The following is a 22,911-nucleotide window of genomic DNA, read 5'->3' as shown; positions in this document are numbered from 1 at the left end:
CAGCTCCACTGGAGGACACCAGGGGATGAGGCTGGACTCTGCTCCTGGAACTGGTTGGGGAAGAAACCAAGGGACATCTAGGGGAAACCAAGGGCCCAGTAGGTGTCACATGGTCTCAAGGTGGACACAAGCAGACAGACATAGCTACCACCCCCAGCTACACACCGTGGGGCCACCTGTGCCCTCCAAACAACAGCCACGGCCCCGAGCTGCCCCACACCTTCCCCGCCCCACTGTGTGGGGAAATGTTGGGGCTGAGCTGTACTGGGGGGAGGGGTCTTGTATTTGGGGCACGGAGGGAGATGAACTGACCTTCAACCATATCCCGGGCTGCATCAGGAGCTGTGTGACCAGTAGGTCAAGGGAGGGATTCTTCTCCTCTACCCAGTCTGGTGAGACCCCCCTGCAGGGCTGGGTCCAGTTCTTGGGTCCCCAACACAGAAGGAACATGGAGCAAGTCCAGAGGAGGATCCAAGGGCTGGAGCAGCTCTGCTCTGGAGACAGGCTGGGAGAGCTGGGGTGTTCAGCCTGGAGAAGAGAAGGCTCCAGGGAGACCTGAGAGCACCTTCCAGTGCCTGAAGGGGCTCCAGGAAAGCTGGGGAGGGGCTTTGGACAAGGGCAGGGAGGGATGGGAGCAGGGGGGATGGATTCAAACTGAAGAAGGGGAGATTTGAATTAGACATGAGGAAGAAATTCTTTGCTGTGAGGGAGGTGAGACCCTGGCCCAGGTTGCCCAGAGAAGCTGTGGCTGCCCCATCCCTGGCAGTGTTGAAGGGCAGGTTGGATGGGGCTTGGAGCAACCTGGGCTGGTGGGAGGTGTCCCTGCCCATGCAGGGGGGTTGGAAGGTCCGTTCCAACCCAAATCACTCTGTGACGAGCCATGGTGGGGCTGCGGGGGACAGAGCTCGGGCACCACGGGGCTTGACCGGCCCCTAAATGTCCCCTGTCCTAGAGCCCTACGGGAGATGCTGCCGGGGCTGGGGGGCGAGTGATCCACGTAGCATCATCCCACCATCCCCAGGCAGGGACACGTCCTGACCCCTCTGAACCCCGTCCCGGGGCGGGGGGGTGGCGAGGCAAGAGTTAAAAGGGAAAGGCGAGCAGATCCTCCCCTCCATCCTCCCTTTCCTCGCTGTTAGGCTGCCTCTTTGACAGGGGGTGGGGTCGGGGCCGGCCGCCGTTTGCCGCAAGAAGGGGGGGGAAACGTGGCTGCGAGTGTGTGTGTGTGTGTGTGTGTGTGTGTTGGTGACATATGACGGAATGAGATGAGACCCCTCGGACGGGAGCGGCCACCCGGCTGCTCAGCCCAGCTCCTCTCGACTTGAGCCAGTCCCTGCCCGCCCCCGGGGAGCAGCCCCCCAGCAGCCCTGCCAAGAGTAAGGACCTGGGAGGGGAGAGACTGGGAGGAACTGGGAAGCGCTACCGGATTTGGGGAGGGGGGGGGGGGGGGGGGGTGAAAGGTGGGGTGGAGTGGGGGGAGGGTGAGGAGTGGGGCGCCTGGAGAGAGATGGGGTGGGGGGGGTGCACAGAGAGAGAGGACCTGATGCTCCTGAGCCACCCCCCCCAGATATAATTGGGGGGGCGGGGGGGGGACGAGGGAGATTTTTTATTATTATTATTATTATTATTATTTGGGGGGGGGGGGGGGGGCTGCCAGCGCCGATTTCTGGTGTGATGGAGAGAGGGGGGGAAGGGAGGGAAGGGAAGGAGGGAGGGAAGGGAGGTTTGGTTGTGCCGAAAAGTCGCAGCTGCCTTGGATTTGGCCCCGCGGGGCTGTTTGGAGATGACAGCACCCAAAAATAGAGTGCCAGGCGGGGAGGGGCGGGACACACACACACACAGACACACACAGACACAGACACACACAGACACACACACACAGACCTGTTTGCCAGTGCCCAGCAGGATCAGGTTGTCCCTTCCCCCCCCCCCACTTTCCTCTTCCTCAGCTTTTTGCATTTATTTCCTTATTTCTCTCGCAGAGATGTCGGGGTGGGGGTGCTTGGGGGGGGGGGGGGGAGAGGGGGGGGGAGCGGTGGCTGGGGTCGGGGGTTTGGGATTCGAGGGAAAGGAGGTTGCTGGCGGCCGAGTGATTAACGTGCAGTTGCTGGGAATTATGTCATCTGCTTCGGTGCTGGGTGGCCCTCGCCCAGCAGCCACGGGGAGGGAGGGATGGAGAGAGAAGGAGGGAGGAAGGGAGGACATGGAGGTGTGTGTGTGTGGGGGGGGAAGTCACACCACAGGGCTCCTCGCTTGGGACTTCACCCCAGGAAGCACCAACGCTTCCCTGGCTTGGCGAGGACGTGGACATTCGCACGGGTGGTTTTTTTTCCCCACCACCATCCCCAGCCGCGGGTGCACCTTGGTGGGTGCAGACCCAGCTCGCTGCCCTCTGCTCCCCTGGGGGGGTGCCCAGGCTGGTGGGCTCCGTCCCCGTGCTGGAGAGGAGCAAGTTGCTGCTTCTTCCCAATGGTTTCGTCCATCCTGCTCGCTGGCCCGACAGCTGAGCTTGGAGCAGCCGGAGAGGGTGTCATGATGAAGGCAGGATGAAGGCAGGATGAAGAAGGCAGGCATACCCCCTGCCAGCTCCCCGGCAGGGAGCAGGGCTGGAGCTGCTGCACTGCAGCAGAAAGCCCCATCCAGGGCCGCGGGTGTGCGGGGAGGGGAGGGCAGAGACCCCCTCTGCCACCCCCACCCACTCTCAGAGCCAAGGCAGGAGCTTGGGGACCTGTGGCTGCGAGCAGCTCCCCCTCCCCCAGGGCTGGCCGGTCCCTCTGCTCCAGAGGAGAGGGCCGGGCTGCTGGATGTTCCACAGAGCATCTCCTGAGCATCCCTCCCCCCAAAACACCCATCCCCCCAAACACCCCTCCCCCCGAACATCCTTCTCCCCGAACATCCAACCCCTCGAGCATCCCTCTGAGCATCCCCTGCCTCTTCCAGGCGCATGTGTGGAGCTGGGGAAGGAGGGCACGGCCAGCCAGCTGAGCCAGGTGAGGGTCCCTGCTGCACGTCGGCACCCTTTGCTCTCCTCTCAGCACCCCCGTGCCCCCCCAGGCAGCCCCGTGCCCCCCCAGGCAGCCCCTGCAGCGGCTCGGGCCGGGAGAGGAGCGGGCAGAAGCGGCGGGGAGCGGTGGAGCAGAGGCAGGAGGGCTGGGCAAGGGACTGGAGTGGGGGCATTTTTCCACCACGGTACGTGAGAGAGGGGTGAGGGCAACAGCTTCTCGAATTCCAGCCGGGAGCCAGCGGGTGTAACCCAAGCCAGGGGATGCCCCTTTGCCCCGCACCATAACCTTTGGCACCTCCCTCCTTCCCCGCCGCGCTCTGCTCCCTCCACACCCTCTCAGCGCATCCTTCATCCTCAAACCCGCTCAGGCAGCGGATTCTGCCGGAGAGCCGAGCCCTCGGGGCTTGCTGCTGGCATGAAAAGAAGGTGTCGGGAGCTCGAAGCATCCCCGCCCCGGTCCCGAGCAGCCAGAGGTGGGATGCTCCCCTCCCGGCCCGGCCCCTCCGCAGACAGGGCACCCTGCTCCTTGCCGTTTGTTTATGTGTGGCCCTGGTTGGAGAGGCGATCTGCCGCGGCTATATATAGCAGGCGATGCTGTCATCCGAGTTCAGCCTGGCTGGGGAATTTATTTCCTGCAAAGGTTGGGAGGAGAAGGGTCTGCAAACAGGCACGGGAACGCCGGAGCGGGTGGGATTTCCCCATTCCGAGGTGCCCCGGGGCTCCTGCGTGGAAACTGGGCACGGTGTCCCGAGTGTTGGCCTTGGGGGTGGCAACAGAGCAGAGGAGGAATGTGTGGGAAGGCTGAAATTTTCCCCCCCCCCCCCTCTTTTGGCTCCCTGCTGCAGGGGTGGGTGTTGAACAGGCGGTGCAAGCAGCGTGCGCGGCCGCACGGGCTCCAGGCAAGGATGAGGGTCACCTCCTTTGCTGGGTCACCGGGCTTGGTGTCCTAAGGGACAACCCCCCCCCCCAGCCCCCGGATTCAAAAAAAAAGGAGGAGTTAGGAAAGCATCTGAAAGTCCAACATCTGGTTGCAGGAGCTTGGATATTTGGGAGGCAGCAGCAGCTTGTCCTGCTGGAGGTGGGACTGGGAGAGCCCCCAGGCACCCACTGGAGCATCCATCCCTGGGGCATCAACGTGTCCCGGTGCATGGCAAAGGCATCTCTTGCTCTCCCACCCCTCCCTGGAGGAGGAAAGATTGTCTCCTGCCTCGCAAAAAAAAAAATAAAAAGAATAAATAAATCAAAAGAAAAGGCAGATGGGGAGGGTGGTTTCCAAATGCACCGTGAAAATCACGTTGCATCAGCTGTTACAGGCACTCGCCTCATGATGACTCCATGTGGAGCAGGAACTGGGATAAACCAGCTGCAAAAAGTTTGTGGAGGGAGTCAAGTCCCGACGGGGAAGCTGAAGAGTTAAGAGGGTGTTGCTGGAGCTGTCGAGGGCTTAAAAAATCTGCTTTCCCAGCACACCAAGGACAGCCAAGCCAGCCCCGGGGCTGTCAGAGGAATCCAGCAACCAAAGGGTGAAACGAGGAGATTTCTTGTTTCCCTTCACTGAGGATCTTTCCCCATTAGTCATTCTTGTCACAGGAGCTGGCAAACACGGTTATTATTTGAGGGATCTGAAAGTGAAATGGAGGCATGGATCCAGGAGCCCAGCCATCCCTGCCCCACTGGCTGGGGGGAGCAGGCAGGGACCCCTCCAGCCACCCACACTTCTCCCCATGGGTAAAACCTTGATACCCCAGGCTGGGTTGCTGCATTTCTCCTTTGGTTGGGTTTTCCCTGGCCTGGGAGTCCTTTCCTTGCAGGACGTGGTGGTACCAGGGGTCATAGGTGGGCTGTGATTCTCCATCCTGGAGGTGGTGGTCTGGGTGCTTGGAGACCCTGCAAAAAGCTGGGTGGTTCCTGGCAGGGAGAAACATGCAGCCACAGCTCAGCTCTGCCACCATCCTGCACCCAGGAACTGCTGGGGGGGGGGAAGGACCAGGTGACACCCCCATTTTTTGGAAGCCAAGGGCTGGATTTCTGCTTTTCCCCATTGCTCCCATGGGAACACTTCTTGGTGGAGCAGTGGGTGGGAAGGACATCTCTTCTGAGCCCCTCACAGTGGTGGTCCCAGAGCAGGAGGGGACCAGGCAGCAAGAACACAGACAGGAGAGCTTCACCTTCCTGGAGGACAAGAAGGTCCAGGTACCTCCTTAAAGAGCAAGGGAAGCAAACACAAGAATTAAAACAGCCATCAGGAGATGGAGATGGCATATGCCTTATAATAGTTCTAATCTTGGCTGGAGCCAGGAGCTCTCCTGGCACAGGGAGCTGAAAGTCCCCTTGACCCGGTGAAGGAGCTGCAGAAGCTCCTGCTTCACCTCAGCAGAGTTGCTGCAAGGCTTGAAATCAGGCTCCCCATGATCTTGGCCCAGTTTCCCCCTTGCAAAATGGTTTTTGCAATGAGTAGGTTGGTTTTATCTGGCTCTTGGGCCAGCAGGACAGGTTTTGTCTGAGCTTTGCTGGAGCTTGACCCAAGGTCAGAGCTGGTGGCAAGGTCTTTGCCTTCCCTTCCTCCCCACTGACCATGCTGTGGCTGGCACCTTCCTTCTTACACGTGTGGATCAAATTGTAGGGTGGTCACAAGGGCTGGCAAAGTTTTGGGGTTTGTCTGGATGAAAGCAGGGGGACTCGTGGGATAACATGAATCCAAGCAGCTGGAGCCTCACTGGAACATGGACCATGGGCAGCTCTTGGGTGCAGAAGGATCCAGGGAGGCTACCCCTTCAGCAGCCTGGGATCAGAGAAACTCTCCTGGTTTCCAGCACCTCATGGACTTAATCAGTGACCTGAGCTCTCCCCTTTTGCTCCACGATTCTTTTTATTTTCCGGGTGCCCTTTAGCACCCTCTGGTATCCCCACTGCTCCCACCACCCACCCAGCAACCTCCTGGTCCTTAGCTGGCCCCAGCAGGTGCTACTGGAGCCTGGACCACAGCGCTGATGGATGCAAAATGAGCTCACACACCTCATCCTCACACCAGGATGGAGACAAGCAGCCAAACAACCCCTCTCTTTTGGGTCCAGGTCCTCATCGGGGGCAGATGTAACAGAGCCTTTGCAGGAAGCTCAGAAGAAAGAAGATCAGATCATGAACACATGCCACTCTGCACACAAACAACCTCCCAAATATTTATCAGCTGGAGAAATACACGGGCTCAGAAGTTGCCAAGTAACATAACAAGAAGCACTTTTAAATAAATACATGTGCATCTGTGGGTGACAAATTAACCAAATCCTTTGGTATCTGGCCCAAAGACATGTTTTTCTCTGGAAGCCCAGCACCAGTAATGATAATGATGATCCCAGCCAGGAAAAAAAGAAACAACAAACCTGGGATGAGCAACTTCTGACCGTGTGAGCAGCACGTAGTGAATCCTGGGGGAAAGTGTCTTCTGCAGGCTTGGGTTTTCAAGACACCTGGTTGTAGAACTTTTGTTGCTCTGTGGCTCTCCAGGTTTCCTTCACCCATGTCCATCCTATGAAATAAAACAGCTCCATGGCTTCCCTTCAGCTCCAAGGCCAAACGGGAATGCACTCTGGACCTCCTTCTCTCCAAAGCAGGTGGCTTTGCCCCATCAGTCCAATGCAAATGTTGCTTTCCCCAGGCTGTCTGGGCATGGTCTGCACTCTCCAGGTGACCAAGGTTTTCCTGTTTCCTCTTTGCTAAATCCTTGCCTTGAGGCCAGTTTGCACATTTTGGGGGGTTGTTAGGGGAGTAAAAGCTGCCAGAGGAGATGAGGTGTGTTTGTAGAGGAATCTGTCACCTAGTTCATCTCTCCATAGGGAAGCTCTGGCTCGTGGGGGTGAGATGTGGTGGAGATGTTCCCATGAGGTTCCACCATCTCCTTCCCCACCATCACTGGAGAGCAGGGCCTGAAGGTTTGCTCAGAGGGTTGTTAATGTGGGGTCACTCTGGGGTTCTTGCCTGACCCAGAGCTCCAAGAGAATTTCCCTGGACATGAAGCTGGTAGGCAAAGTCAACTGGGTGAGCACCCCCCGGCTGCCTGGTTTTGGGGTGGGTGGACACTGCCCACCCTCAGTGTGCCCAGGGGGCAAGAGGAGTGAGCGTGGCTGATGTGATGGTGGTGGATGTCCCTGGAAACATCCAAGGGTGGGAGCTCCTTCCCGAGCTCAGGGCCATCACAGCACCCTGCTGACATGTGCTGGAGACAATGTACAAGGGGAGGTCAGAGCTTCTATTAGCCCAGCTGCTGGAGCTGGAAAAAACCGACCAGCTTTCAGGCACAGGAGCTCATCTCCTTGTCCCAGCTTTCTAATTATATCAGTTGATCTAGTACAGGCTCATTCCACTCCCCATGGACCATTGCCTTCAGCACATCCCCAGCTCTGCCCTTCACAAGCACTTGGAGTAACAACAGCCAAGCCATCCCACCTGAGATGTTGGGGGTGGGAAGGCCAGCTTTCCCACCTCAGACATTTCCCTGCAGTGAGGTCTCCTGTCTCCAGGGATGCCAGGAATTGCAAGGAGAAGGGACAGGGATGTGGTGGTGGTGGCTAAACCACACATCTTGCTCTGCTGTTGTCCACCCAGGGTGACTGCTCCAAGCTGTGGGGTGGAAAGCCAGGGTGGGCTGTCCCTGTAACGGCTCTTTAGGGTGGCTCAGAGAGGCCAGGACACATAGGAGAGAATGAAAACCTCCCAGAAACCATCAGGGATGCTGGGCTGGGATGGGCAGATCTGCACCCCCGTGGCCCCCTGCACCACACTGAGCAGCTCCAGAGCTCTCCCTCCCCAGCCCCCACGGGGTCCTGCTCCCTCTGCTCACCTTTCTCCCTCCTCACGTCAACACATCTCTCAAAATACAGCTCCCCCCCCGGTTTCTGCTCAGCAAGGGCATGAACACCCAGCTCCAGGGGGAAGCCAAATCCAGCCCATAAAGCTGGGCTCTCACGCCAGGCCCAGGGAGACCCTGATCATCTCCCCAGCTTCCAGCTCCTCCTGCAATGCCAACAATAAATCACTGCTGCCGAGCTGGTCCCTGGCCAGGCCATTGCGCAGCAGGAATTCACTCTCCTCCTTCCTCCAGTCTGCGTGTTCTCCCTCCTGGCCACAGCACTCTTCCTCCCTCTCCCACCGGTTTTCCAAGCTGGGATCCAGTTGTCCTTGCATTTGCAGACCCCAGGGTTTGATCTCTCTGGGGAGCAGGGTGGTCTGAGCTGTGCCGAGTCCCGAGTGGAAAGTTTGTTCTGGGGTTTGTGCTCTGCTGCTGGCATTTCATGTGGCCTCTGGCATGTTCCTCAACCCTGCAAGACCCCCTCTTTGCCTCTGCTGGGCTGTATTGCAGCCCCCCAGCCCAGAGCAGGGATGATGAGGGATTGTGCCGGGCAGGAACTATGCTGAGAAATCAAACAAGCAGAGATTCATGGCATGGTTTGAGTTGGAAGGGACCTGTAAAGCTCATCCAGTCCAACCCCCCTGCAGTGAGCAGGGACATCTTCAGCTAGACCAGGTTGCTCAGAGCCCCGTCCAACCTGGCCTGGAATGTTTCCAGGGATGGGGCATCTCCCACTTCTGTGGGCAACCTGGGCCAGGGTTTCACCACCCTCAGCATAAAAAAAAATCCTCCTTATATTTAGTCTGAATCTCCCTTCTTTTAGTTCAAAAACCATCAGCCCTTGTCCTGTCATGACAGGCCCTGCAGAAAAGTTTCTCCCCAAGCTTCCTGTGGCTAAAGCAGTGAATGTGTGACCTGCAGATGTCTGGGGCAGGCCATGACCAGGCTGTTTTCCAGCAGAGCCTGAACAAACTCATCTCACCTGTGACCTACCACTCAGGAGGGCTGTGCAACACCACCGGGACCAGCCAAACCAACCTGTTGACACTCCTCGGTGCCAGCCAAGGGCTTTGTCTGCCCCTCCATGCTCTCAGGGGCCTAAAAGAGCATTTAATTAATAATAATACACACATACACAATTTAAAAAAAGAGAAGTCCCTGGGCAAACAACCCAGCCCGGACTGCAAACACTCCCCGAGGGGCACCAGGTGTGGTGCATTCCTGCTAGCTGGAAAAGAAAGGAGGGATTCTTTCCCTCTGGCTGGGGGAGTAGCACAGTCCAGCCTGGCTGGCAGCTTGAGGACTCACCCTGGCTCCAAGCAGGGCCAGGTTGTGCTCAGCACTGCAGGAGGAGGTGGGGAGGTGGCTTTGGGAACAGGTCCCTCAGCCAAGGCTGAGCTGGGTGCTCCAGAGGTGACTAAGGGTGGCGTTCCTTGTTAAATGCATTTCCTCCTCTGGGAGGTGCAGGGTTTCAGGCCACAAAAGGGACCTGTTTATTTTAAAAACAAGTCCTACAGGTCACCCCAGCTACCCCTGAGCAGCCTTTCCCGTGCAGTGAATGCCCATGGTGTGGGTTGTGTGGGTGCGCCCACCACCCAGAGGTTATTCCTTGAAGCTGGAAAACTTAATTGGAAGAAATTCTTTGCTGTGAGGGTGGTGAGACCCTGGCCCAGGCTGCCCAGAGAAGCTGTGGCTGCCCCATCCCTGGCAGTGTTGAAGGGCAGGTTGGATGGGGCTTGGAGCAGCCTGGGCTGGTGGGAGGTGTCCCTGCCCATGCAGGGGGTTGGAACTAGGTGCTCTTGAAGGTCCCTCTCAATCCAAACCATTTGGGATTCTTTAATTAACTTTACCATCAGTCTGTTGATGTCTTTCCCCCTCCTCCTGAGCAGAGAATTTGAGGACAGATTAGACAACAGTGCTTATAGCCCCAGGCCTGGCTTTGGCCAGGACATAAAACCCTCTTGGTGCGGGGCTGCAAAGCAACTTTGCCCCCCTCCAGGGTTTTAAAGCCCAGATGGGGGCTGCTGGATAACGTTTGGCTGGGCCAGCTGCTGTGAGAAACCCAGGGCATCTGCCAGCTCCAGAGCCAGGCAGCAAAACTCCCCACCCCAAAGTCCAGCAGGAGATTAGAGCCAACATCCCTTCCCTCCGAGGGAGGGCAGGCAGGGGATAGATAACAGCAGCCCCCCCAGCAGGGACCATGTCTCCATTTCATGCCCTGCTGCTGGAAGGAGAAGCCCTTAATTTCCTTCGGACACTTATCCTCTAAGGATCTTGATCCCGGGGGCGAGTGACACAAACATCCCTTAAATCCAGCCCAGCAGGCTTAGGGGAGGATTAGCTGATGCCTCCACAGGCTTTTTGCTCTGGCTTGGAGCTGGTCCCAGAGCCTCATGTCCCACCCTGGTCGCCCCGTGTCCCGGCCCCATCCAGCTCCAGGCTCCTGTTTCCCCAGGGATATGTTCACAGGCAGAAGTGGAACGAGCCTGGCTCCAGCTCCTGTTGGGAGATGGTTGCATTCCAAAAAAACACAAAGCCCTGGCTGGCACCTGGCTTCCCAAAGCAGCAAGGGTTTGGAATTGCAGGCCGGGAAGGTGGATGTGAGTGACCTCCTGCCCTCTGCCTGCAGCTGGGGAGCTCTTCCCAGGCTGCTGGATCCTGGCGGAAGATGGGAACACTCCCCTCTTTGGGGGGGTTCTGGGTATTTTCCTGACTCCTCCCAACCTCGCTGACTGGTGGGAATCATCCCTCTCTTGTCATCCCCTCCCTGTGTGGAAGCAATCACCTGGATCACCTTCCCTCCAGCTGATCTCAGCCGTGGGTTTTTCCCCCCCTTAGCTTCACTCCCACCTCCCATGTCCCTTCTAACTCTTCCCATTCCCCATCTCTGAGGGCTTTTTGGCTCCAGACCCTCCTGGTGTGGCTTTCCTCCAGCACGGGCAAGCTTGCATAATAGCTGTTGACACCAGTAACTTCATTTGAATCGATCTCATTTGCTAATTAGCTGATTGCAGTAATTGCCATGAAATACCTCGGGGGATTCTGCCTCCTTGGAGGTTGGCAGTGGCCAGTGTGCCCCACGTAGGAATCACAGAATGACAGAATCATCCTGGTTGAAAAGGACCTTGGAGATCATCGAGTCCAACCATAGCCTAAATCCACCAACCATGACCTGATCCACCCGTTCAGTGCTCAGATCATGTCCCTAAGCACCACACCTGCATTTCTTTTAAACACTTCCAGGGATGGTGGCTCCTCTTCTTCTCCAGGGTCACCTCTTGTGGGTATCCCTGTGACTCGTAGAGATGCAGAGGAGTTAGAAGAGGGGCACCTCAACCTGGTGCAGTGATTTTTAATACCCAGAGTACCTGAGAGGCACCAAAACTTCAAGTGTATCCAGACTTCAGAGCCTAACATGGATTAAAGTGCCTGTTCATGGCATGAAGTGATGAGTGGATGGGATTCTTCACTCTTCCTCAAAACGCAGTTTGATCACTGGAATATGGGGCTAAAGATAAACCAAAACACAGTTTTTCTCACAGGATGTAATTCCCTCACCAGATTCACTGCTGGGAAGGACAAAAGGCAAAGAGGTTGAGCAAGGAGAGACCGGGCAGTGGCATGGAGAGTGAGAGCCCTCTGATGGCATCAAAACCTGTCAGGGGGGCCCAAAGATACCCTTATGTGTGAGGTGTCTCTGAAAAGCTTTGTGACAGGGGAAACATCAGACCATGGGTTTGAGTTGGAAGGGACCTTCAAGATCATCTAGCCCAACCCCCCTGCAGTGAGCAGGGACATCTTCAGCTAGATAGAAAAAAATAAACACTTGGCTGTGAGGGTGGTGAGAGCCTGGCCCAGGTTGCCCAGGGAAGCTGTGGCTGCCCCATCCCTGGCAGTGTTGAAGGGCAGGTTGGATGGGGCTTGGAGCAGCCTGACAGGGGAGTTGGAACTAGATGGTCTTGAAGGTCCCTTCCAACCCAAACCAGTCTGTGATTCTAGGACAGGCTCTTGTAGGGAAAGCAGAGTTGGTTGGCACCAAAGCTCACAAAACTGTTTGCATCTGGCTTGAACAACATTAAACACAACCTGGACCCCCCTTCTCTACCCCATCTCCCCCGGCCACCACTCTCTGGCCAGCTCTGTGGGTTCCTGGGGTCTCCTGGTGGCTTCCAGAGGCTGTGTTGCCCTTGGCTGTGATGCCAGGCAGATGGACAGACTCCTTGTCCCGGCATCTCCCACATGATTGGGGTTGTGTCTTTCCAGAGTTCCTCCTCCCTGCCTGGAACCATTCAGTGGGGCTTTTGGAGAAGGGGGCTCAGAGCCATTCCCTGCCTGGGGTTCAAGTGCTGGCACTCAGGAAGGACTGGGGAGGGCTGTGTGGGAAGAGGGGGTGGATTTCAAACCAGGGGCAACTGAAATCCAGTTTGGTGGGCACGGGTGCACACAAGGTCCTGTTTTCTGCTGCCTGTCCTGTTGGAGGGCACCCGCAGCGGGTAGAAAACCCTAGAGAAGGGGAAGAGACCATGGCTCCTCAGCCCACCCTCCTTCCGAGGCCAGCTCAGGGGATGCTGACACATCTCCCACCCCACCACCCCTGCATGCAATGGAAGGATGGGGCTGTCTCCTGGAGACCCTCCAAGGGTCACTCTGGAGACAAAGGCCTGGTCTGTTTGGAGCAGGGAAAGGCAGCTTCCCCACAGCCCCGTGACCTGCCTCAGGAATTTGCAGCCTGTGCGGGGCAAGCCTGGCTGTTTTTAAGCCCCCTGACATTCTTTGGGGGTGTTTAACCCCTGGCCGCCTCCCACGGGCCACATCTCAGCAGTGCCTCACTTGGGTGGGAGAGAAGTCAAAGGCATCAGCACCAAGAGGGAGCTGGACGGGCTGGAGAGGCTCGTGCAAACTGCCCGGAGCTCAGCAAGGCCACCTGCAAGGTTCTGCAGCTGGGTCTGGGCAATCCCAGGCTGGGGGAGAATGGATGGAGAGCAGCCATGGAGATGGATGGAGCCAATGGATGGAGAAGGACCTGGGGGTGTTGGGGGATGAGAAGCTCAACATGAGCCAGCAACGTGCACTGGAGCCCAGAAACCACCCGTGTCCTGGGCTGCATCAAAAGAAGTGTGGCCAGCAGGGCCAGGGAGGGGATTGTGCCCTTTACTCAGCTCTTGTGAGACTCCACCTGGAGCACTCGGTCCAATTCTGGAGCCCCCAACAAAAGAAGGACATGAAGCACCTGGGGAAAGTCCAGAGGAGGCCACCAAGATGATCCCAGGGCTGGAGCAGCTCTGCTCTGGAGACAGGCTGGGAGAGTTGGGGTGTTCAGCCTGGAGAAGAGAAGGCTCCAGGGAGACCTGAGAGCACCTTCCAGTGCCTGAAGGGGCTCCAGGAAAGCTGGGGAGGGGCTTGGGACAAGGGCAGGGAGTGGCAGAACAAGGGGTAATGGATTAAAACTGGAAGAGGGGAGATTTTAAATTAGACATGAGGAGGAAATTCTTGGCTGTGAGGGTGGTGAGACCCTGGCCCAGGTTGCCCAGAGAAGCTGTGGCTGCCCTGTCCCTGGGGAGAGGATGACCAGAAAAAAGAGGATGAAGGAGGCAGAAGCAAGGTGACCAGGAAGGGGCTGTTGGGAGCCATCGAGATGAGGCAAGAATTTGTGCACAGGTGTTTCATCCAAGCTCCTCAAGTGCTCCCAGGTCAGCCTGCACCAGGGTATTCCCTTACTAGGAATCCACTTGTACTGAGTAGAAAAGCTCCTTACCAAGTCATGAAGAGCTTCTCCAGAGCTGTCACTTCTCATGGGGCAAGGACCCATGTGGTATCACCACCAGGTGTAGCCATATTCAGCTGCTGTGCCCTCCTCTGAAGCTCAGTTCCCTGGTGTCACCTGCTCTGCCCCACCTGGTGTCCCTCATTTCTTGGCCTGCATCTCCTGGCATCCCCTTCCCAGGAGTCAGCACAGGCTGATGGTTCCTCCAGCTTCTCTACCTGCTACTGTGGCACCACAGGACTTGTCCAGCTTCCATTTGGGCTCCAGGACAGCGTTGCCTCTGGGCCAAGCCACTCCTTGTGCTTGCCCGTGATCCACCACACTGTGCTGCACCTGTCCTTCCATTCAGGTCCTTAGCTTCTCCTCAGGGGCCAAACTTCCTTTGCCCAGAGATGCTCATCCTTCCCACAGCATGCCCAAAAGATCAGCCCCCATCTCCTCTTCCCCACCATCCCACCTTCTTGTTGGAGATGAGTTTCTTGTCCTGCCTTGCTCTCCCATCTGCCCAACCTGGACTCTCCTCTCCAGAGCTACATCCCCTCCTTTCTACCCTGCTCATCCTTAGCAAAATATTAAGGTGTTTTGTGGTTTGTTTTCTTCTTCTTCTTCTTCTTCTTCTTCTTCTTCTTCTTCTTATTATTATTATTATTATTATTATTATTATTACTATTATTATTATTATTATTATTATTATTATTATTATTATTATTATTATTATTATTATTATTATTATTATTATTATTATTATTATTATTATTATTATTATTATTTCCCACACACAAGACCCTCAGGATTATGATCATTTGGGTTTTCCCAGATCTTTCTCCAACCTATTGCCTTCTTGGGACACGGTGGGGGCATCTAGTGTTGTAGGGATGAACAGCAGGGAAAACCAATACAAACAATGGGGAAGGAGAGCCAGGAAAGGGTCAGTTTGCCACCTGCTTTATATTCCCTCAGTACACCCCCAACATTTCCTTCTGAGCGTTTTGCACTGGCTCATGGTGGATTTCTGGTCCGTGGACTTGTCAAGTTTCCCCTTGAACCCGGGTACCCACTGAGCATCAACTGCAGCCTGTGCTGGGGAGCTGCCCAGGCCAGTGCATCAGGAAGGGGTTTCCCAGAATCATGGAATGGTTTGGGTTGGAAGGACCTTCAAGATCATCCAGATCCAACCCCCCTGCATGGGCAGGGACACCTCCCACCAGCCCAGGTTGCTCCAAGCCCCATCCAACCTGGCCTTTTTCTTTCTTGGCTTCATCCTTTCTTATTTTCTTCTTCATTTCTTCCTTTACCCACCTCCTGAGGGTTTTTTTGCCCGAGTGTCCTTCCTTTCCACACTGAAAGAGAGACAGAGACCAACATCTGTGTGTCACCTGGCCGTGGCTGTGGTCCTGCTCCCTCTGCAAGCTGTTGGAAGCACTGCCCCGTGCTCTTGCAGAGCTTCCTAGGCAATGTCTGAGCAATTTCTCAGCACAGCTTCATCTCAAAACCCATGGAGGGAAGATGCTGACAACACGGGGGGGGGAGGAGGGCTTGGTGCAGGCAGCTCCTCAGGCAGCAGCACAGGTGAGGCAGTTGGGGTGGGATTGCTCACAGCTGAGACAAATTAATCAGGAAGCTGTGCCGGGGTGAATTCTGCCCCAAATAGATGAAGTCCAAGCTTGTGACACGTGCTGAGCTCCTCTGGAGCTTGTTTCACAAGTGCTTCCCATTTGGCATGCCCATCTGAGGCATCCTGCTGCCCTGAGCTCCAGGAAGGGCTGAGAAATCAGGACAGGAGTGGTGAGACCAGGGATTGGTTCAACCTTCTCTGTGGGCACGTCTTTGCCCGGTACCAGAGCAAAGCCCCAGGAGGCTCTACCTGGCTTTAGGCCATAGATGCTGGGCTGATGAGGTTTGGATGGACAGCACAAAGGACAACGAGCTGGGGTGGAGGTGTGGGACTTGGTCACCAGGGTCTTCTCCTCATTCCACGGGGGCTGGATGGATCCCAGATGGATCCTTGGCCTGATCCAGAGTGTGTTGGCTATTGCTCCTTGCAAGGTGGCTGTGCCAAGCTGAGAAATGTATGGAAACCTGCTGGACCTAGGGAAGAGAGATGTTGTGAAGGGCTGGAACGTGGGCCACACTCAGCAAATACCAAAACCAACATCTAGGACCTTCTCCCTGGCCTTGCTTTGATCTTTCAAGATTTCTGCTTGCAACGTGTCATAAAAGACAAGACAGGACTGGAAAGGATACAGAGAAAGGGAATGGGTCTGTCCCTTCTCCCAGGGAACCAGCAATGGGACAAGAGGAGAGGGCCTCAAGTTGTGGAGGTTTAGGTTGGATCTGGGGAACCATTTCTTCCTGGCAAGGGTTGTCAGGGCCTGGCCCAGGCTGCCCAGGGCAGGGGGGGAGTCCCCATCCCTGGAGGGATTTCAAAGCCCTGGAGATGTGGTGCTGAGGGACATGGGGCAGTGGTGGCCTTGGCAGGGCTGGGGGAAGGGTTGGAGCTCATGATCTTCATACACTTTTCCAGCCAAAAATATTCTGTGATTCTGGGTAAGGAGTGGGGGGTTATGGAGAGCAGCTCTCTGGGTTAGAAATGTCCAGACTGGGAAAGAAGTGGCTGAGGGGGAGGTCTAGCTAAAAGGATCTATGAAATCATCACTATCGGGGAGAATAATCCACCTACAGGGAGAAAAAGGGGTCCTAAATCATCACCTAGAGGTCATTTGCTCTTTACAGTCACCTTCAGGGAGCCTTGTTCTTGGTGTGACCTTGAGAGAGGCTTTAGGACACACTTGCCCCAACAGCCCCTACGAGCTCTGCCCACCTCCCAGGACACTCCTCACGGTGTTGAAGCCTGTCAGGGTCCACAGCACTCTTGGCTTCATGTGTGGTGGCACCATCAGCTCGACGGAGGTGAAAGGTCTTTCCTAAAGTGTGTCTGAAGCCTGGGGACCAGGAGAAGGGGTGAGCTGAGCATGGGACATAGACAACTGCACACCTCACTGCTCCGAGAGGGGCAGACAGGATGGGGAGAGTAGAGAAGCTTGACCCAAGCCTCTGCCTCTGGTGGGTTTGCAGCTCTGGAGGAGATGCTCATTGGGTTTGGGCTAGAAATGAGAAACAGGAGCAATCCTGTAGATGAAAATACAGTGTTCAAGCTCCATCCAGAGGACGTGTGTGGATGTCAAGGGCATCACTGAGTTTAGAGAAGAGCCCTCAGAGAGCAGAGCCTTGTCCCATGGCCATCTCCAGCTCCAAGACAGAGCCCATGAAAAACCCTCTGTCAAGCCAAGTCCTGTGGAACCTCTGTCTCCATTTCAAAGCATTATCTTCCTTTTGAAGAGGCTCTGGAGGGATGGGAGAAGGATGCAAAGCCCAAAGCTGGTTCTGAAGTCCAACGCTGGGCAGGCAAAAGGGTTTGTTCAATGTGATGGAGCAAGAAACCCACGAGAGCAACATCTCCCTGCGACTCAGGTCGTTTATTGAGCAAGTGAAAAATGGTTTCCCAAGGTCTAGAGCACTAGGGCAGAAATCAAAGAGCATTGGAAGGAGGAGGGAAAGCCAAGCCCTGGCTCTGCCGTTCCTGCCTTCCCTCTGGATCCCCACAAGCCCGGCAGGCACCAAGGGAGACAGCAAAAATATTTCACTCTTCACACACCCCTTCAAAACCTCAGAGCCACCCATTCCCAGGGGAGCAGGTCAGCTGCCACGCTGGGCTCCATCCATTGCCCTGGCTGGCAGGTGAAAGAGAAAAACCCACATATCTGTGTCTGGCCCTATAGCCAAGGTGTACGAAATCATCAAGGCCCTGGCACAGCTCTTGCAAGAGCTAATTACAGGATTTGGAAGCTCAAGTGATAATATTTCCTTCAGATTTGTGGTGCAGATGAAATTACTTCTCAGGAGATGCCAGTGGCAGATGATGTGGGATGCCCTCGTGTTGTGGGCTTTCTTCATGCAGTTATGGAAATTCCCTCTCTCTGGCCCAGCCCCTCAGCTCCTTCTCTTCATGTTTCACCCTCAGCTCTGCATGGCTCCCTCAGAAGGTGACGGGGTGAGATGAGTGGGCCAACTGAAGAGTAAGCAAGAGAGTTTTGTAGGAAGCCTGTTCCTGGGTTTCCCCACCCGCCTGGTCAATGGAGGAGCAAAAGGAGTTAATGTCTGTGCATCTGCTGAATTGGCTTCAGTGGGGCTGGGAAAAAGCCCTTCTCCACCTGATGGACTGGAAGGGGGTCCTGTTGGAGCCAGGTGTCCTCCCAGCCCTGGCATCTGCTGTGGCTTGAACGTCAGCGGACACCTGGCAGCCATCTGCTCCATCCTCCCGTAGAGGAGCACCTGCCTGGAGAACCTCCTGCCCCCTCCTCCAGAAGGGGCTGGGGGATGCCCAGGCTGCCATCAAACTGCAGAAGAAACCCAGTCTGTCACTGCAGGGACAAAGACATGGTGGGGCACAAACACCTCGATTGCTCTGGAGGTTGCTCCAGGGTGCCCAAAGGTCTCCCTGGTGACCCCCAAAGTCACTTCTGGCAGGGTGAAATCACAGCACGATCACAGGTCTCCAGCCAAAAATGCTTCCAAACCAGAGTGATTTTTTATTATTATTATTTTTTTTTACCTGTGGATCCTTTCTGAGCTTTTTAGGTTTTAATGCTTCAGGTTCTCATGGTCCTACTGCCTTTCTCCGGTGGCTGGATGGGCAAGAGAGGTCAGAGACATTGGTGCCTCCAGGACACAGCCTTCTTCCACCACCAGACCTGGTCAAAGAGGACACAGTACCCTGGCACAACCAGTATATCCCACCTTGACAGCAAATACTCAGGGAAAAAAAAGGTTGATAAACATCCTGGAGGCTCCACCAGGTACCTGCAGCAGGTTTCTGGCTGCCCACCCTTCAGCTCCTTCCCTCTTCCATCCCACTTACCTGGTCACACCTGTGTTTTAGGACTAATACATGTCAGGGAGAGGTGACTCCTAGCCCTGGGCTGTTCTGTCAACCAGTCAAGGTTGCCAGGCTGGGTCATGAGGACCTTCCTTCCTCGTTTTCTCTGCACAGCATCTGAGCCAGTGCACGGCTTGAGGACAAGTCTGGACATGAAGCTGGGAAGCAGATCCCAGAAAGACAAGATGGGGGGAACTGGCCAAGCATGGTCCAGAGCTGGACCCAGCCCTGCAGGGGGGTCTCACCAGAGTGGAGCAAAAGGGGACAATCCCCTCCCTGGCCTTGCTGGTCACGCTGCTGGTGACACAGCCCAGGACACGGGGGGTTTCTGGGCTCCAGCACATGGTGCCAGCTCATGTTGAGCTTCTCATCACCCATCACCCACAGGTCCTTCTCCTCAGGGCTGTTTTCCATCCATTTTCCACTGTTCCTAACAGGGCGAGAGAGCAGATGATCCAGCCTGGATCTGTGCTTGGTGTTGCCCCACCCCATGTGCACTTCTTCAGTGAGGATGAGCAGGAGCCTGGTGTGCAGGGAGGCCTGGGCCATGCAGCAGCTTGTGTCCTGCCAGCACTGCAGAGGCTTTGTCTGCCCTGCATGGACACGGGGCCAACAGCTTCTACCAGCAGGGATGTTCTTTTGCCAGGACAGGAAGCCATCTCTCTGGCTGACCTCAACCAGAGTCTTTTGGCTTGTTCATGTTGCCTCAAGCTGAGCAGGCAGATGTTGTCATGACTGGAGATAGGAAGTGTCCCCCATTGAAGCAGCTGGCACCAGCCCAGCTTTGCAGAGCCAACCCAGCCTCAGGACCCCCTCCCTAGCCCCCTGGAGAAGCTCTTCTCCCATCCACAGCTCCACATGGGTATGAAGGGGCCTCACACAGGCTCATCTTGTTCCACTTAACAAGCAGGAATGACTTCTCTCAGCATTTTACCTTCCAGACCAGTGCACAGGTGGGATCTCACTGTGCAAGTACTGGTGCAGGTGCACCTCCAGGTACAGACAAGGCTTTTACATCACATGAGCAGCCAACAGCCTCTTCTTGTGTCAATAACCACTGGGTGTTCACATGACATTTTTCCTTTTCCTGCTCAGCCTTTCAAGCTCAGCCACAGAGCTTGCCCCAGCTGTGCAGACTGGTGGTGACTTCAGCAGCTTCCCCACCAGTAAGGCTGAATTTTCTGGCATGGCATAGCAGTACCAGCCTGCCAGGACCACCATCTGGCTGTGGTGCCCACAATCCCTGCAAGGGATCAAAAAAAAAACCACCAAATCAGACAAAGCAGCATCTCTCCAGAGACACAAGGAAGCCCTTGTGTGTTTGACACCCATGGTCTGTCCCAGAAAGCAGGTTCAGGCCCTTCCTCTGAAGATTGGGCTGGGAATCTCTGCTCTAATAAAGGAGCAGGGAAAAGCTACAAAGAAAGCTTTTCTACTTGGCTTCATGGTCTGCTCTGCTCTGGTGGGACCCCCACCCTGCAGGGCTGAGTCCAGTTCTGGGGTCTCCAACACAGGAAGGACATGGAGCTCCTTGAGTGAGTCCAGAGGAGGCTGTGGAGATGATGGCAGGGCTGGAGCAGCTCTGCTCTGGAGACAGGCTGAGAGAGTTGGGGTGTTCAGCCTGGAGAAGAGAAGGCTCCAGGGAGACCTTAGAGCACCTTCCAGTGCCTGAAGGGGCTCCAGGAAAGCTGGGGAGGGGCTTGGGACAAGGGCTGGTGGTGAGAGGATGAGGGGGAATGATTTTAAGCTGAAAGAGAGGAGATGGTAGACATGAGGAAGAAATTCTTTGCTGTGAGGGTGGTGAGACCCTGGCCCAGGTTGCCCAGAGAAGCTGTGGCTGCCCCATCCCTGAAAGTGCTCAAGGTTGGATGGAGCTTCATCACCTCTGCTCCTGGCTGGCCCCAGCTCAAGAGCAGCTTAACAGCAACCATGCTGAGGATTACAGCAGCTTTTGCCCCATCTCAGGGGGCTTCATGGGAGAGAGTGGTCCAGGCAGGGTTGAGAGAGCAGCTGCCTGTCCCACTGAAAGAACACTGAAGACCTGCTGTCAGAGATGCTTTGAAGGATATCTTGTCCCCATCAGCTGCCCAGGGTCCCCACAGGACAAGCCATGCAGTGGAAGGTGGCTTGGAACAGAAACCTCTCGCAGGTTGTGCTAATAACAATGATCTTGTCTAATTAAAAAAAAAACAAAATAAGAACCCATCATTAGGCCTGTGGTTCTCCAGCCATGGTGGAGAAAAAGGACCATCAGCTGGAGGCATCACAGGTGGTCAGGTCTGGGTGCAGGGTCTGACCTTGGCTGCCCAAAAAGTGCAGTGCACACATGGATAAACCCCCCTGAAGAGGTGAGACCAAGTCTTGGTGGCTCTGTCCCATGGGAACAGGGACACACCATGGCCTGGATGCAGCTGGCTGGGCAGGAGCCCTGGCACAGCAGGGTGCTAGCTGAAATCCAGGGGTCTCTGTTGGCTCTCAGAGGTGGTGGAAGGGCTCTGGTGGAGGTGAGCTTGGTGGGTAGAGAGCTTTATGTCTCAGCAACCAGAGACTTGGGCTAAAAAATGGGAGTTCAAGGTTCACAAGTTTATGACTTGCCTGAGAGCACCAGGAGCAGAGATCATCCCAGAGTTCCCAGCATTCTCCAAAGGCACTTCCATCGTGATTTATTCATCTGTGGGAAGTGCTAAGACATAACACAACTCCCAAAGAGAGAACGAGCACAGCCTTAACCAGCAGTCATGTCAGGAACCTGCCTGTCTCCTGCCAGACCTGCCTGGGGGATGCTGCAGCTCCCCTCCCTGCTGCCAAGGCCTCTCTTGCTTGGGCAGCTGCACCAAATCCCACTGGTGGGTAAGGTTCACCCCCTCCAGAAGCTCCTGGATCAGCTGTGGTTATTCCAAGAGCCATCCCTGGGCTGGGGGATGCTCTGAGTGCCTGGGTCCCAGCTGGGCAGCATGCCAGGGCTGCTGGCAGTCCCTGCCAGCACTGCAGAAACCAGCCTGTTTCTCAGAGGGATTTCCTTCTGGAGCCAAAGGGCACAATTAAGAGCTCGAGCCTCCACAGGGACCCATTTTGGGTATAATTTGCACCTTCCCCACCCCCCTCAGCTGTGCCTTTTGCCATGGTTTAAGTGCAGGCATAACCCACATTTGATTATTGTTCCCATTCCTGCTGGTTTGCTGCTCCTGCAGTGATGAACCCACCGCTGACGATGCCCTTTGTGGTGACTCCTTTGATGCCCAGACACCCTGCCAGTGGAAAACACACCCCAGCAAATCAGTCCAAATTAGCAGCAGTTTTGTGGAGCCTTATTCCCCTCCCTGCGCTCCCTTCCCAACTGCAAATAATCCAATATAAGTGCTGAGCCCCCCAGGACCCCATGAGAAGCCTGAGAGGTCTCCTGCCACAGCCCTGGCTGCAGGGATGGAGGGGAAGGAGCTCTGGACCATCCTGTATCACCAGGGCTCTGCTCTGAAGGATGGGAGGGGTTCAGATGGCAAATTGTGATGGCTCGGGAGGGAGAACAGGATCCAGGTCCAGCTTCTAGGGTGATGGGCATCATCGTATTTCCTTGAATGGGCTGAAACCAGCCAGAAAATAGCCAAGTTAGAGGAGGGCAGATGATGGACCACGCTCGCTTCCTCGTGTGCAAGACCCAGGGGAGAAAATGACTGCCTCCTCTTCCATGCCATGTTGGTGGGCTACAGCAGGATCAGATCCTTCTGTAAGGTTTGTTTGGTGTCGTTTCATACGTGCATGGCTTTGTTGGAGAGTTTGTGGCTGAGCTGGGCCAGTGTTGGCACGTGAAGGAAACGTGGCCTTTCCAGGTCGGACTGCCTCTCTTGGGAGCTTTGGTGAGATTTAGGAGATCAATTAACCCAAACCACCTCGAGAAGAAAAGCTGAGGCTGTTTCAAAGTTACCAGGCTGGACTTTATTGATATTAGGAGGAAATTCTTTGCTGTGAGGGTGGTGAGACCCTGGCCCAGGTTGCCCAGGGAAGCTGTGGCTGCCCCATCCCTGGCAGTGTTGAAGGGCAGGTTGGATGGGGCTTGGAGCAGCCTGGGCTGGTGGGAGGTGTCCCTGCCCATGGCAGGGGGATAGATGACTTTTGAGGTCCTTTCTAGCCCAAACCATTCCATGATTCTATGATTCCATGACTTGTGGTCTCTGCCCTTCTCTGCATGGTGAGATCCACGCAGCTGGGCAGCATCCTCCTGTGAGCAAAGCCAAACTTACAGACCCCCAACTCCCCTTTTGAGCAAAACCAAGTCATTTGATCCCAAATTCCTCATCTGAGCAAAACCAGACTTTCAGATCCCACAATCTCCATTTGAGAAAAACCAAGTCCTTGGACCCTTA

The 22,911-nt window shown here is 55.6% G+C and overlaps 1 protein-coding gene across 2 annotated transcripts in view; it reads left to right on the top strand.

Moving 5' to 3' along the window:
• Positions 1–1,185: 1,185 nt before the first annotated feature.
• The window catches only part of LZTS3 (leucine zipper tumor suppressor family member 3), a 51,223-nt gene continuing 29,497 nt past the window's right edge, over positions 1,186–22,911 (top strand). For both annotated transcript variants that reach the window (XM_051617339.1, XM_051617334.1), the window contains exon 1: positions 1,186–1,376. The gene's annotated coding sequence lies outside the window, so the exon portion shown is untranslated. The remainder of the gene's footprint in view (positions 1,377–22,911) is intronic.

Source organism: Apus apus, chromosome 4 (assembly GCF_020740795.1).
Source record: "Apus apus isolate bApuApu2 chromosome 4, bApuApu2.pri.cur, whole genome shotgun sequence".
NCBI classification, from domain to species: domain Eukaryota; kingdom Metazoa; phylum Chordata; class Aves; order Apodiformes; family Apodidae; genus Apus; species Apus apus.
The sequence above is the reverse complement of the archived record's forward strand: the minus strand, read 5'-3'. Positions and strand labels throughout refer to the sequence as shown.